Below are 13,845 nucleotides of genomic sequence, written 5' to 3' on the forward strand. Positions count from 1 at the left end.
AGCTCAGCTGGACTGCAGTCAGGTGCAAAGTGGGAGCCTGGGGCCCCCAGTCCTCTAAATATATGTGTCTTATTTAGTCTTTTTTTTCTTTAACTTCTTTTTTAACATTTATTTACTTATTCTTGAGAGACAGAGAGCATGAGCAGGCAAGAGGCAGAGAAAGAGGGAGACACAGAATCCGAAGCAGGCACCAGTCTCCAAGCTGTCAGCACAGAGCCCGACGTGGGGCTCAAACCCATGAACTGTGAGATCATGACCTTAGCCCAAGTCAGACGCTTAACAGACAGAGCCACTGAGGCGCCCTATTTAGTTTGGAAGATATCTGTGTTTTATTTAGTCCTGTCTCCATATGTGTGTGTCAACGTACTTGTGTGTGTGTGTGGGGGGGGGCATTCAAATACCAAATATTGTTAAGGTAAACTATTTGTAAATATTTATAGAAGTTATTTTTAAGAGGCAGCATCCTGACCAGTCAGAGGCCCTGGAAATAGCAGGCCTGCCTTCCTTCCTGGAGCATCTTACCTGTTTGCTTTTGACCTGGTTTGTGTTTTCCTGGCTCACCTGTCCCCTGTGTGGCATTATCCCTCACTTTATATCATCTACCTAGCCCCTGAAGCTTCTGAATTTCCGGATGCTGAGATCATTTCTAGGATCCTTTCAACTTTAACATTGTATGATTCTAGGCATGAGACATGACCTCTACTCTCAAGAATGAATTTTCAGTCAATCGAGAAAATGATTGGGAATACGAAGCACCTAATCACGGGTGGTGTTTTCATGATTATCTGCCAAATTATTTTTTTTTCCTCTCCTGTGTATTTTTTAATGAAGGATGTGTGCATCAGCTCCCCGTGACATTAGCTCCATTATTCATGTGAGTGTGACATGTAAAACTGGCTCTACAGAATCCTTACAAGGGATTTCTTTATCACAGCCAGAGCGAAAGAGGTCTGCTAATTGTTAATGCTAATAAAAGGAGCTGCTATTACTCGGCTTTTAAAATATAATTACATGACAGGAATTCTCTGCTTCATTTTCTTCACACAGCCCATGTAATCGCCATGTAACAAAATTAGAGATGGATGAGGCTTCATTGAAAACGCAGACATAGCCGTTTAGGAAATGGGAAGTGTCCGAGATTAAAAAAAAAAAATCATTGCCACCTTTTTAGTGGATCTAGGACGAAATTAAAGCACAACCAGAAGGATCTATCCATCTATCTATCTATTTATTCTTAATTATTTATTGAGAGAGAGAGTGTGTGAGCAGGGAAGAGGGGCAGAGAGAGAGAGAGAGAGAGAGAGAGAGAGAGAATCTTAAGCAGGCTCCATACTTAGCATACCTGATGTGGGGCTCAGTCCCAGGACCCTGGAACCATGACCTGAACTGAAATCAAGACATGGATGCTCAACCCGCTGAGCCACCCAGGGGCCCCCAGAAGGATTGTTTAAAAGTGTAGGGCATGTTTCTTAAATTCCACATATGAGTGCAATCATGATATTTATCTTTCTCTGAATGAATGATGAACATAGGGGAAGGGAAGGAAAAATAAGATAAAAACAGAGAGGGAGGCAAACCGTAAGAGACTTAAATACAGAGAACAAACTGAGGGCTGCTGGAGGGGAGGTGGGTGGGGGGATGGGCTAAATGGGTGATGGGCATTAAGGAGAGCACTTGTTGGGATAAGCACTGGGTATCATGTAAGTTATGAATCACTAAATTCTCCTGAAATAATTACCAACTATATGTTAACTAATTTGGATTTTTTAAAAAATTAGAAAAATTATGAAGTGCAGGTCTGATCAGATTAACTCCACCGTTGGAGCCCTGCACAAATTCCCATCCAGTACATTGTCGCCATGCCCTATATGACCTTTGCAACCTCCCATGATGCCTCTTGTCTCACATTCTAAATGCCTTCTTCATCTCACGTTGCCCCAGTCACACTGGCTTCACTTTGTGTTTCCTGGAAGCTTCCAGGCATGCTTTTAGTGTAGGGTTTCCACATTCTGTTCCCTCTGCCAGACACCCTCCTCTTCTAGATATATGCAATGACCACTTCCTCCTCTCCATCAATTCTGAGCTCAGGAGGCACCTGCTCTGTGGGTCTTTTCCAAACCTTCCCAGGACACTAAAACACTGCCCTGCAGTTGTCTCTACTACTTTCTGGCACTACAAGCCCCAGGTGAATTCAAGTTCCTCCTACTGTCCTTAGTTTACTCCTGGCTTAATCTTGTCCCCTTCTGATTCCATCCCCAACTAGCCCAGGCTCTCACTCACCAACCTGAATCACAGTGACCTATCACACTTGTATCCCTGAACCATTCAAGCAGAAATTTCCATTCTGGGTCTAGTAAGCTTTGTCTGGGGTCTTATTTTCTGTGTTAAAGTTATTTGGTTAGTATGGTTGACATCTGTAGAGTAGTTAAGTGTTCAGTATGGCAATATGGCAGTGTTTGGTAATCAGATGGATATAAGCTTTTTTTTTTGTTTCTGTATAGTGAATCATTTATTGGTAAGTACATAAGTACATGGTTTCAGTGGCAACAATAAAATCACATGAAGGGGAGACAGTACCAGATCAGACAAATAGATGCTTTTTTTAATCATCACAAAATCTGTGGCCATTAGGGCCATCACATGGAAATCCAAAGTTGCTCAGAAGCCAAATCTTAAGAAGACAGATCCTCCTAGTAATCCATATGGAGTAGTTCCATAATTCCTGGAATCTGTAGAACCTTGTAGATCGTAACCTTCTAACCAAACATGACTTGTTGGCCTGTCATCATGGCTTTTAAATAAATCTGATGGACTGTTGGTGAGGATTTTGTTTCCTTCCAAACCAAATAGTCTTACAAATAACACTAGAGCTTTTTGCAATCACAGTGTCACCTCTTTGGACACCAGGAAAATGTTGATTAAGATTTTCTGCAAAGACAATATCTTAATTTTGTATGGAAGGCTCCACTGATGGCCCAGTACATAACAGTACCACCAGTGTATTCGGAGGCATAATGATCTGTACAGCCATATCAAATAGTATGGCCACGTTGGCAGAGTTTCTTCCCCCCCAGTACACCATGAAGCAAAGTTCCGTGTAGATACTGTCATCATTGACCATAGATCTGTTCTAACAATACTTTCAAATTTGAGGATAGTTGTGAGACTTCCAGAAAACAAACAAAACAAAAATGTCTAAAGCATGTAATCAAAGCCTGTGTGGGTGCTCTACAATTTCAAGATTCTTCTGGCCCCAAAGAACCCAGAAAACCCTAAGTACATAAGCTTTTTTTAAAATTTTTTTTAATCTTTTATTTTTGAGAGAGAGAGAGAGAGAGAGAGAGAGAGAGAGACCAGGGGAGGAGCACAGAGAGAGGGAAACACAGAATCCAAAGCAGGCTCCAGGCTCTGAGCTGTCAGCACAGAGCCCGATGTGGGGCTCAAACTCAGGAACAGTGAGGTTATGACCTGAGTTGAAGTCGGATGCCCAACCGACTGAGCTACCCAGGCACCCCAGTACATAAGCTTTTTAACTTAATGAATATTTCCTGTATTTCCTATATTTGTCTCTGCAGTGATCTGTATGTATTTTGCCTCTGTCCACTGGAGAGCTGCTGTATTATACTCTCATTTCATTGGATTCTGGAGAGTCTGTCATTGAGAAAACCCCATCTCACCCCTGCTCATTGACCCAGGATAGGCAGAGGAAGACAGGAGGAGGTGGAAGAGGAGGAAGATTAGAAAATGCCCTTCAGTTCTGGAACCAGGAGACACATTATTACTCTGCCCCTGTCTATCCAAAGTATGGAGTCTTGAGGCCAATGAATTGCTCTTTTTTCTTTCATGAGATGTAGTTGGCATTATGTCACTTGTTACTAAATAGTACTGAATGATGCAGTAACGTCAGATTATTTTTCCTCACAGTTTAGGATAATAACAATACCTACCTCAAGGATTATTGTTAGGCTGAAAATTTTAAACAATCTCATGAAAATGTTGGTGAAATATAAAATCCTAGATATCTGTTACATGGAATTGTCATTTTTGTTAATTAGGGCTTGGGGCAGACTGACTTATTAGATGTGTAGATTCCATGTTGATTTTAAAAAAATAAGGCATCTGGTTAAACTTTTCCTGTATTATTTACCAAATAAAAGGACTGTGGAAAGGGAGGAAGGCTGGCCAGTCATCTTCTTTGTCCTTTCCCCTAGAATCCTGATGCTCATGAACCAAATCGTATGCCATCTGGTTTCTGAAATAAGGAAAATAAGTTGGTCTGTTCAAGATGGCATATCCCTAAAATCGTGGCTCTTAGCTCTGAGATACTTGAGTGTCATGTTATCTATGGAACTAATTAAAATAAGTACATTCCTAATGATATTCTCTTTGAGTTGGTCTTGGGTGAGTGGCCCACATCTGTATTTTTACTCTCTATAGAAGTTTCTGGTTTATTTAGCAAGTATTTATGAGTATTTTGCTACATGTCTGATGCTATAATGATGAGTAAGACAAAGTTCTGCCCCTACGGAGCACAGGACACCCTGGGTGTCTGGGTAGAGCAGAGAACTATTCTAAACATTTCCATTGGCAAATTCTTCTCCATGATTCACTGCTTAATTGGAACTGTGTCACTTTAAATCCAATCCATGGCTCAGACCCCTGGGTTATATTCAGCTTAGCTAGCTGAATTTCTTAGCTAGATGTCTTTATTTAGTCCTATTATATTTGTTATGCATGAGATCTTTTAGGAAACTGAAAATTCTGTCATTAAGAATTTGAGATAATAGACATTTTATATTATTGTACTAATGGTCAGCAAAATATACCCCCAAGTTAAACAAAAGGCTTTAGCCCTCTTGTGGGCATTATTTACAGTAAGACTGGAAGCTTGGGTGTTTTAATAGTTTATACTTTCCAACAAAGAGACTCCGTCTGCATGCTACAACATGAGAGACCAGCAAATCAATATCTGTGATGAAAGAGCAGATATCTTTTCTCTGACAGGCCATGTTGGGTTGGCATTTCACCTTTGAGGGTGACTCACTCAAAGCAGTGAATTGGGAGGGGACACACAACAGGTCAACCAGATGAGACAAATCAACCCTAGAACCCACAAAGTGGAAGCTACAAAGGCCATAATCTTCCTGTAGAAAAAAAAATAATAATACCATTCTCATTTATTTTTGCAAAGAAGTTAAAGCCCTTGGCTTAGCCACTCTTTTTGTTTTATCGACCTCCCATTGAACGCTCACCTTTGTGCCCATGAGAGGTGGTGGGATGATGGGGGCTGATCTGAAGAGTCAGGACATCCAAGTGTTAGTCCTGACTCACAACTTACTCACCGTGTCCCTGAAATATTCATGTTTCCAGTTTTCTCTCTGTAGAGAAAGAGGGTTTATGAGACATTCTCCAGTTCTAACCTGATTCCATCTGCTTTGTTTGCGAACTCATCATTGTCTTATCCATCAATTATTAATATAAAATATTTTGAATCAATACTACTATAAATAAAAATCAATTCTCTTCTCTACGCCACAGGTGAAATTGAGTGATATTTCTAACCACCCCCTCAGGAAAGTTTCCTATTTAGTTGTTTCTGGCAAGGCATGAATTATTAATATCCCAGCAATGTTTACATTTAAGAGTTCAGATTCCACCTTTTGTTAGCTATATAACTGAGGCCTGGAGTTCTGGTTTCAAGGATTTTCAGTGAGGGTGTTGCATTTTATTTGTTGTGGGTTTAATGGGTATTAAATAGTGAATATATGCAAAACCAATCATCTCTAGTAACTTTTTTTTTTAAAGAATTTTAATGTTTATTTTTGAGAGACAGAGATGTGGCATGAGTAGGGGAGGGGCAGAGAGAGAGGGAGACACAGAATCCGAAGCAGGCTCCAGGCTCTGAGCCATCAGCACAGAGCCCGATGCGGGGCTCAAACTCACGGACTGCAAGATCATGACCTGAGCCAACTGAGCCACCCAGGCGCCCCATCTAGTAACTTTTATCTTTCCCATTTTCCCTCTTCAAATTCCACAAAAGAGTCTTTTAGATGTCAGAAATGATATCCCACTGGAAGAACGGTTTGGGGACTTAACCAGTATTGTTTGTATCAATCAATTATTTCACGTCAGTTGCCTGAATATGCCTTGTGTTTTTGGGATCCTGGTTGTTTCTTATACCATGCTGGGTGACTTCAGAATAAAATATTCTCTAAATGTAAAGGATTTTACTGCTTTTAACATGATTTAGGCTTCTCCCTCCTCTTTAAAATGTGGCCTCTTTTAACCGCCGTCAGCAGAGAAGCAATAAACAGATCATTAGCACTGATGATGTCATAATGGATAATGGAAAAGCATTAATTTTCATAATATCATCATTAATTATAGCTAACATTGAAATGCAGCAGGGCTGACTTTGTCTTATTAAATGAAGCAAAGGCTTTGAAATATTAATTAGTAAAATCAATCTCAATAAAATTGGTGATAGCAAAATTTATTGTTTAAAAACGTTTAAGCATACAAAGTAAAGAAAGTTTTGTAGTTTAAGAAGACACCATTAATATAATTTAGTGCTTCTATTTTACATCACATTATGCCGTGGAAAATCACTAGAGAATTCCAGGAATGTCTTTTAATTTTCCTCAATCTCAGTTTCCATCAACAAACTGAGAATGATATGGCCTACCTCCTATGTTAGTGTCTGGATTACATGAGATCATTAATGGGAAAACATTTATAAATAAATGCCTTACACCTGTGAAGCATCGCTTATTAGTCCTATAGGCAAGATGGGCTTGGCTGAAAGGGGGTACACCCCTCACTTTGCATTTCCAAAACAGTAATCATAGTTACAGCAAAGATCACAAATAGTCACGGAGCCCCTGGGTGGCTCAGTCGGTTAAGTGCTGACTTTGGCTCAGGTCGTGAACTCATGGTTTGTGAATTTGAACCCCGCATGGGGCTCTGCACTGACAGCTCGGAGCCTGGAGCCTGCTTCCGACTCTGTGTCTCCCTCTCTCTCTGCTCACCTCTGTCTCTCTTGCTCTCTCAAAAAAATAAAATAAATTACAAATCACAAATAGTCAACTCTTAGTAAATAATCCTGTGTTCTGGGCACTTTGTTAAACACTTTAGATAGATTATTTTATGTAATCCTTATAATACATATTTTTGAGGAAGCTATCTTAATGCTCACTTCACCAAAGAGAATATGAAGATCGAGGAGGCTAAGTTCCTTGCTCAAGGTCATAAAGGTCATGAGTGATGACACCAGATCTTGTTCACTGCAGAGGCCACCTCCTTAAACACAGGCTGTTCTGTCTCAGAGACTATCTAGGCAACTTCCCTTGATCAGTGTGCATCGCCATGCCTCTGGTTGACCAGTTGGCCTTCTGTAATTATTTTATTTAGGTCAGCATGTGAGAGAGGAATCATTGAAGAAACTGCGATCAGAGAAAGAATCTTAAGGGGAGATACTTGAGCTGACCTGACACCGTGTAACAAGGAATTGGTGAAAAGGTTACATTCATATGGTCTCCAACTGAGTGAATGTCCATTTGGCTATCATCGCTATGCTCACTCGAAAATCCAAAGTTCAGGGAGCTGTAGGTTTGTTTTCAAGAAATTTATGGCGTTTTATCTGGTCCTAAGTAATACATTTGATCCTTGTTTTTTTTAAGAAACTGAGTTTGAAAAACAAACATAAAGATAGCGTGTGCTCCTGTGCTCCTGTAATACTGTGTCCATACACCGTTTATGACCATTCCTAATTTACATGTCAATTCATTTGTTTTTATGTTCTCCTCTTGACTCTATAGTTCTCAGGAACTGTGAGCACCACTCATTTTAGGGGTTAGCATACCATGGGGATTAAGACTCTGTCCCCACCCTCAAAAAAGGTAGTGGTGTGGCTAAAGGTAAATTACTTTACCTTTTAAAACATCGCTTTTATCACATTAAGATGGGGCTAATAATAAAGTAAAATTATAGGTTTCTTGGGATGGCTAAATGAGATGGCATATGGTACATGGCTTACAGAAGGAACCCAAAATATGGAGACTATTACTGTCTGTATATCTGTAGAACACCAACCCACAACTAGCCTGAAACACAAAACTATTAACTTTAAATTAATTGATCAATTGATACTAGGTCGATGAGTCCAGAGTTGTCCATAAATAAAACCACTTCCCATGAAATAGTAGACTTCTTTTCATTCATGAGGAACACGTTAGAAGCACACGGGACAGGTGTGTTATAAGATAACAGCCTGTGAAAATATAGATTCAATCCTGCCCAGACCTTCATGTCTGGGAGTCTATGAGCTGCAAATTAAATTCAGTATCATCTAAGATTCTTTCAAAGATGTGATTCTATATGTCTATGAATTAATAAAACAGTATAATACTGATATAATTTACACTTGGAGATCAAATTAGCAAGAAGTTTGTTTATACACTATGGTATATACATGTAGAAATTTATGTGTTCATGTCCACTGCTTAAAGAATTGGGTTAGGAGCTATTTCTCAATCTCTCACTTTGCCAAGAAGATGGTTGCAGAATGAATATTGTCTGCTTAATTATTGATGCTGTGTTGATTTTTTTTTCTCATAGCCCAAGCAACAACAACAACAAAATCCATCCAGAAATATAAGCAATAAAGTCACAGATAAAATTTATGGTTTAATTCGAGGGAAAAAAAAACATATTTAGCTAGATCTGGCTAATCTCTCAAATTTAATCTCCACATTCCTTTCAAATGGCAGTTATAAGGAATGGAGTGCCATTTTAGCAAAACGGTAGAAATATTGACGGTATTAAGGCATGCTTTATTTAGGACTTACTATGTGTTAAGTGTAGACCAGACATTTTTAGACATCCTATCACAATCCATCCAATGTATTCCTCCAGGCTGGCTGGATTATGCCTACTTTACAGGTGGAAAATGACAGAGAATGGAGCTCTTTAAATTTTCTATCTTTTTTTTGAAAAAGTGACAAAGTGGAGGTTGGTCAGACCCCAGTGCATTTTCTCTTTCCATTGTTACTTGTGGTTTATGTCATGATCCTTTCCATATATTATTCTCTTTGTGTTCCCCTTGCTCTCTCCTGCAAGTGTCTGTTGTGACAAGATTGGTGTGTGTGCCAAGGTGTGACCCCATGCGATGTCAATGGGCTTTATACAAGTAAAAATAGAAATAACAAACTTTTGTTATGCTGTTCACATAATAACACATAAGCAATAGGGGAAATCAGCTCAGAAGTCGGAAAGAGGGTCAGAATGCTAACGAAATGGAACCATAGGGTTCGAGTTCTCTAATCTGTGGTGGAGGCTGTGAGCCCTCTACTAAAATCCATCCTGTCTGTCTTCGTCATATAACACCATGGCAAGTCCTGGCGAACTTTGTTCCATATCCTTCCTCGCAGTTTTGTGTAGCTATAGGTTCCTAATATCTATTCAGCAGAATGTGAGCAGAGATTATATGTGCTGGTTTGGGACTAAGGCTTTTAACATGAGGGTGCATCCTCCAAAGTCTCTTTCCACCCTCCACTGGCTGGATACAGTGAGCAAGGTTGGAGGGGAGGTTATTAGCAATACACAGTGGAAACAAATTAAATTCCTGAAGGGCTCTTGCTAATGTGAGTACCAGGTCTAGGCTATATGACAGAGGGAAAAGTTAATCGGTGTGTCTTTTCTTCTTTTTTCATCTTCTGTGCTCTGATCCTTTTGTGATCATGGTGACCCTTCTTATTCCTTTTTGGGTTGTGCTTTGTCCATGATTTTCCATTGATGTAAATGGTATGAATCACATAATATTGAATAGCATTCTATAATTTCAAGTGATATACACTAGCTCTATAATTTAAGTGATATCACTGTTGGCGAAATGCTCGGCCCCAAACATATCCACATCCGAATCTCAGTGTTTTATGAATATGTCATGTTACATGAGAAGGGGAAATTACAGTCAGATGCAGTTAATTGCTCATCAGCTGACCTTGGGATGGGGGGATTATCCTGGGTTACTGTGTGGACCCAATGTAACCCCAAGGGTCCTTATGAAGGGTCCTAAAGAGAGACGGCAGGAAAGCCAAAGTCAGGGTCACAGAGATTCTTGAAGTAGCTACACTTCCTGCTTTGAAGATGGAGAGAGGGGCCACATGCCAGGGAATACAGGAAGCTTCCAGAAATGGAAAAAGGTACAGAGAAAATATTCTTTCCTATGGGCTGCAGAAGGAACATAACCCTGGGGACATCTTGAGGTTAGCCCAGGGACACCTCTTTCAGGTTCTGCTCACCAGAAGTGGAAGATAAGTTTGTGTTGTTTAAAGCCCTCATTTTGTAGGAATTTGTTACAACAATAAGGGACCATACACTCACTCAGCTAAAGTCGAAGTTATCTGGTCAATATCCAAGATCTTTATCCCTATCTTTCATGGCACCTAGAATATTACATGGCCCGAACTTGACCCTCATTCCAAAGGTGACCAAAAGGTATAATGTGTAGCCTGGTCCTCAGAAGTTGTCCTAGGAAACAAAGGCAGATCTGTTTTCTTAGGCAAACTTTAACCAGCTACAAAAGCACAGCTTGTGCCAAATGATGTAGAAAAACTGACTTGTCATAGCTTCTCTGGGTAGCATGCGTGTGCAACCCAAATTAAAGAGGAGCCCCTGAAGTGAACCTTGTCATATGCAATCAACATTTATCCAAGGATTCTGGCCAAAGGTATTGATAAATACCCGTGGACAGGTCTGGGACAATTTAGGAAAGAAGTGTCTATTGAGAAGAGAGGAAATCAGCTATAGGGCTCATCATGGTCATTTTTATTAATACATTAGCTGAGGTCACAAATGATGCCAAACAAGAAAGGGATGCAAATATGAATCGGGGTAAATGCAAAATAGAGGGTGTCAGAGCGAGACATAAATTTGTGGAAGCGTCCATTGCTTTTTTACAGATACCATTAAAAGGGACGCATTCCCGCGCACTCCACTTTTTAGCTCTTGTGTTCTTTTCTCCCTGAAAATACTGTAGAAGTGGCTTACATTTTATTATTGTTATTAATATTACATGGAACAGTTATTGCAGTACTAATAAAAAGGAATATTTTGTGCTTATAATCTCTCTTTCTAGGAGAAGAAGAAGCCTCTCTTGAAAGTCCAGAGTAAAGCATTTGCATCTTCGTTTTATGAGTATAATTAGCACATTTGTTGGTGCTGTCATCAATGATAATCAACATCATAATAACCCCTTATGTTTATATAGCCATATACAATTTACCAAACGTTTCCCCATCCTTTATAATGTTATAGCCACCATCTCTCTGGATTTTGTTAATGGTTCCTAGGGGAAGGCAGGACAGACAGGGATGCCTCCACATTTTTTTTTAAGAGAGGGAAACAAAGGTTCAGAGAGGGACCCAGTTGGGTCTTGGGTTAGGTCCCTAGTCTCCTAGTCTCCTAACTTTTGAGTTAGACAAAGCCATGTGAAGGTCATTTCCCTCAAAAACATCTCATTCTCAATGCTGTTCTATGTGTTGTTTAATGCAACTACACATAAAGCAACTTCACTGCTTTCCTTTCCTACTATTTCATGAAGAGATAAGACGATGGTATAACTTGAAAGACAGCCCAACATCAGCCACGTTACTTAAGCCAAAAATGTGTGTAATTCCTTTGTGCGATTCCCTCCTACGAAAACTGCACACTGACGGAGGCTTTCTAGAGACATAGCTAATGTCTCTAGACATAGCTAGTGTCATTTATTTATTTATTTTTAATTGTCTAAAGTTTATTTATTTTGAGAGAGAGAGAAAGACAGAGTGTGAGCAGGGGAGGGGCAGAGAAAGAGGGAGACACAGAATCTGAAGCAGGCTCCAAGCTCTGAGCTGTCAGCACAGAGCCCAATGCGGGACTCGAACTCATGAACCCTGAGCTCATGACCTGAGCTGAAGTCGGACGCTTAACCGACTAAGCCACCCAGGTGTCCCCAGTGTCATTTAAATAACTAGAGATTTGAGATCCCTTCCAGGCTCTAGGAGTCACTAGCTAATATTGTGTAGACTATTTTGTAAGCAGAAATTATTGGGAAGAGCAAGGAATCAGATGGGCATGGTTGGGGACCCTACTTTTGCCTTTACTTGTCAAATTGAATGTATACAATTTCCTTGAACAGACAGTATTGATAAAAAAAAAAAAGGAGTCAAAGAAACCACTTTACTATCTGGTTGTGAAGGGCTACATTCAGTAAGTCAGTTCAGCACAGAGCAAAGTTTAATTAAATATGACTATTATAGGATTATTGTTATTATTATTTTTTGTCCCTCAAAGAACAATCCAATTATCTCAAATGATACTGTGTAGTTAAGTGTGCCAGGACAAATGGCTATTGGTCTCCCCACTATAGCTTTCCTCATCCTCTGACCCTATATCTGTATCGTCTTGGAAATGTTTGGAGCTGCTGTGCCACTTCGGGAGCACCATCACCAAAGTGGGACAGCCAGCACTAACTGAATTTCTCTTAGGTCCGCTTTCACCATGACTTTGTCTCTTTGCTGTGTTTTCACATCTCAGGACAGAATAGAGCAGGTGTCCCACACTAGAGAGGTCGCCTCGGGTTAATACGTGGACCAGGTAGGGCAGTGTAGTTCTGGAAACAGGCATGATTGATAGTTCAAAAAGAAGAAGGAGAAGGAGAAGCTTATACATCTAGTCTGGGCTCACAAACATGAAGCGTGAATTCTCCCAACAAAGAGCAAGGGATGAGCTTGCATTCAAAGAGAAACAGTAAGTAAATTGAGATCTGAAGCACAGGGGTGGAAGTGTCCCTGAAACGTGTGTCTAATTCCATCATGGGTCACACTCACTTTCATTCCCACACCTGCCCTTCTCCTCCTCCTGAGTGGGGAGTTGTGATTTTTGTCTTGTTTGTGTTGAATTCTTCTCTACTTCGTGTCTGACACTTTTTAGTTATTCGTTATGTACTTGTACTTGTTGGGTTTGACTAGAACCGAGAACCAGAATGGTAGGGGAAGCGAGAGAAAGAGACGTTAAGAAAAGGAGAGGCTTGGCTGACACCCTGAAGCAGTACCATCACATCATGTGAGTGGTAAATGTCGGCCATGGTTCCTTTTGCCTTTGTGTATTTATATATTAGTTGTATGTGTTTTGTTAAGATAGCTGTGATACTGTGTTTTATAAGAAATATGTATTTGGCCTTTGGCCCCTTTCCTGGAAGGAGGCTCCTAGAACCCTTGGCATTTCCTGTGATGAGAACAGACAGGTGTCTTCTGTCATGTTCATGAGGTGGCTTTTGGAAAGCCCCTAAGGATGGGGGCTGGTGGTCAAGGGAACCAACCATGTCTTTAGAGGGTGGGAATTTTCAGTCTTACCCCTTGATGTCTGGGGAAAGGAGAGGGGCTGGAGGTTGACTCAATCACCAATGGTCAATCAGTTCATCAATCATGCCTAGGTAATGAAGCCTCCATAAAAACCCACAAGGACAGGATCTGAAAATCTTCCAGGTTGGTGAACCAGAAAGTTTCTCCATGCCACTGTTCTTGGGACCAAACTCCACCAGGCCCTTAACAAAGAGCTTTCATCTTCTACATCTGGCTGTTGATTCTGTCCTATAACATCCCTTGTGATAAACTGGTATTCTAGTGAGTAAATGGGTTCCAGAGTTCTATGAGCCGCTGTAGCAAATTAATTAAACATTAGGAGGGGGTTGTAGGAACCTTGAACTTTGAGCCAGCTGGTCATAGCAGTTGACAAGCTGGGCTTGTGATTGGCATCTGAAGTGGGGACAGTCTTGAGGGACTGAGCCCTTGACCTGTGAGCCCT

General features: G+C 40.4%; 1 pseudogene; it reads right to left on the bottom strand.

Moving 5' to 3' along the window:
* Nucleotides 1–2,602: 2,602 nt before the first annotated feature.
* The window catches only part of LOC123586604, a 29,487-nt pseudogene continuing 18,244 nt past the window's right edge, over nt 2,603–13,845 (bottom strand).

This window comes from Leopardus geoffroyi, chromosome C3 (genome assembly GCF_018350155.1).
Source record: "Leopardus geoffroyi isolate Oge1 chromosome C3, O.geoffroyi_Oge1_pat1.0, whole genome shotgun sequence".
NCBI lineage: Eukaryota > Metazoa > Chordata > Mammalia > Carnivora > Felidae > Leopardus > Leopardus geoffroyi.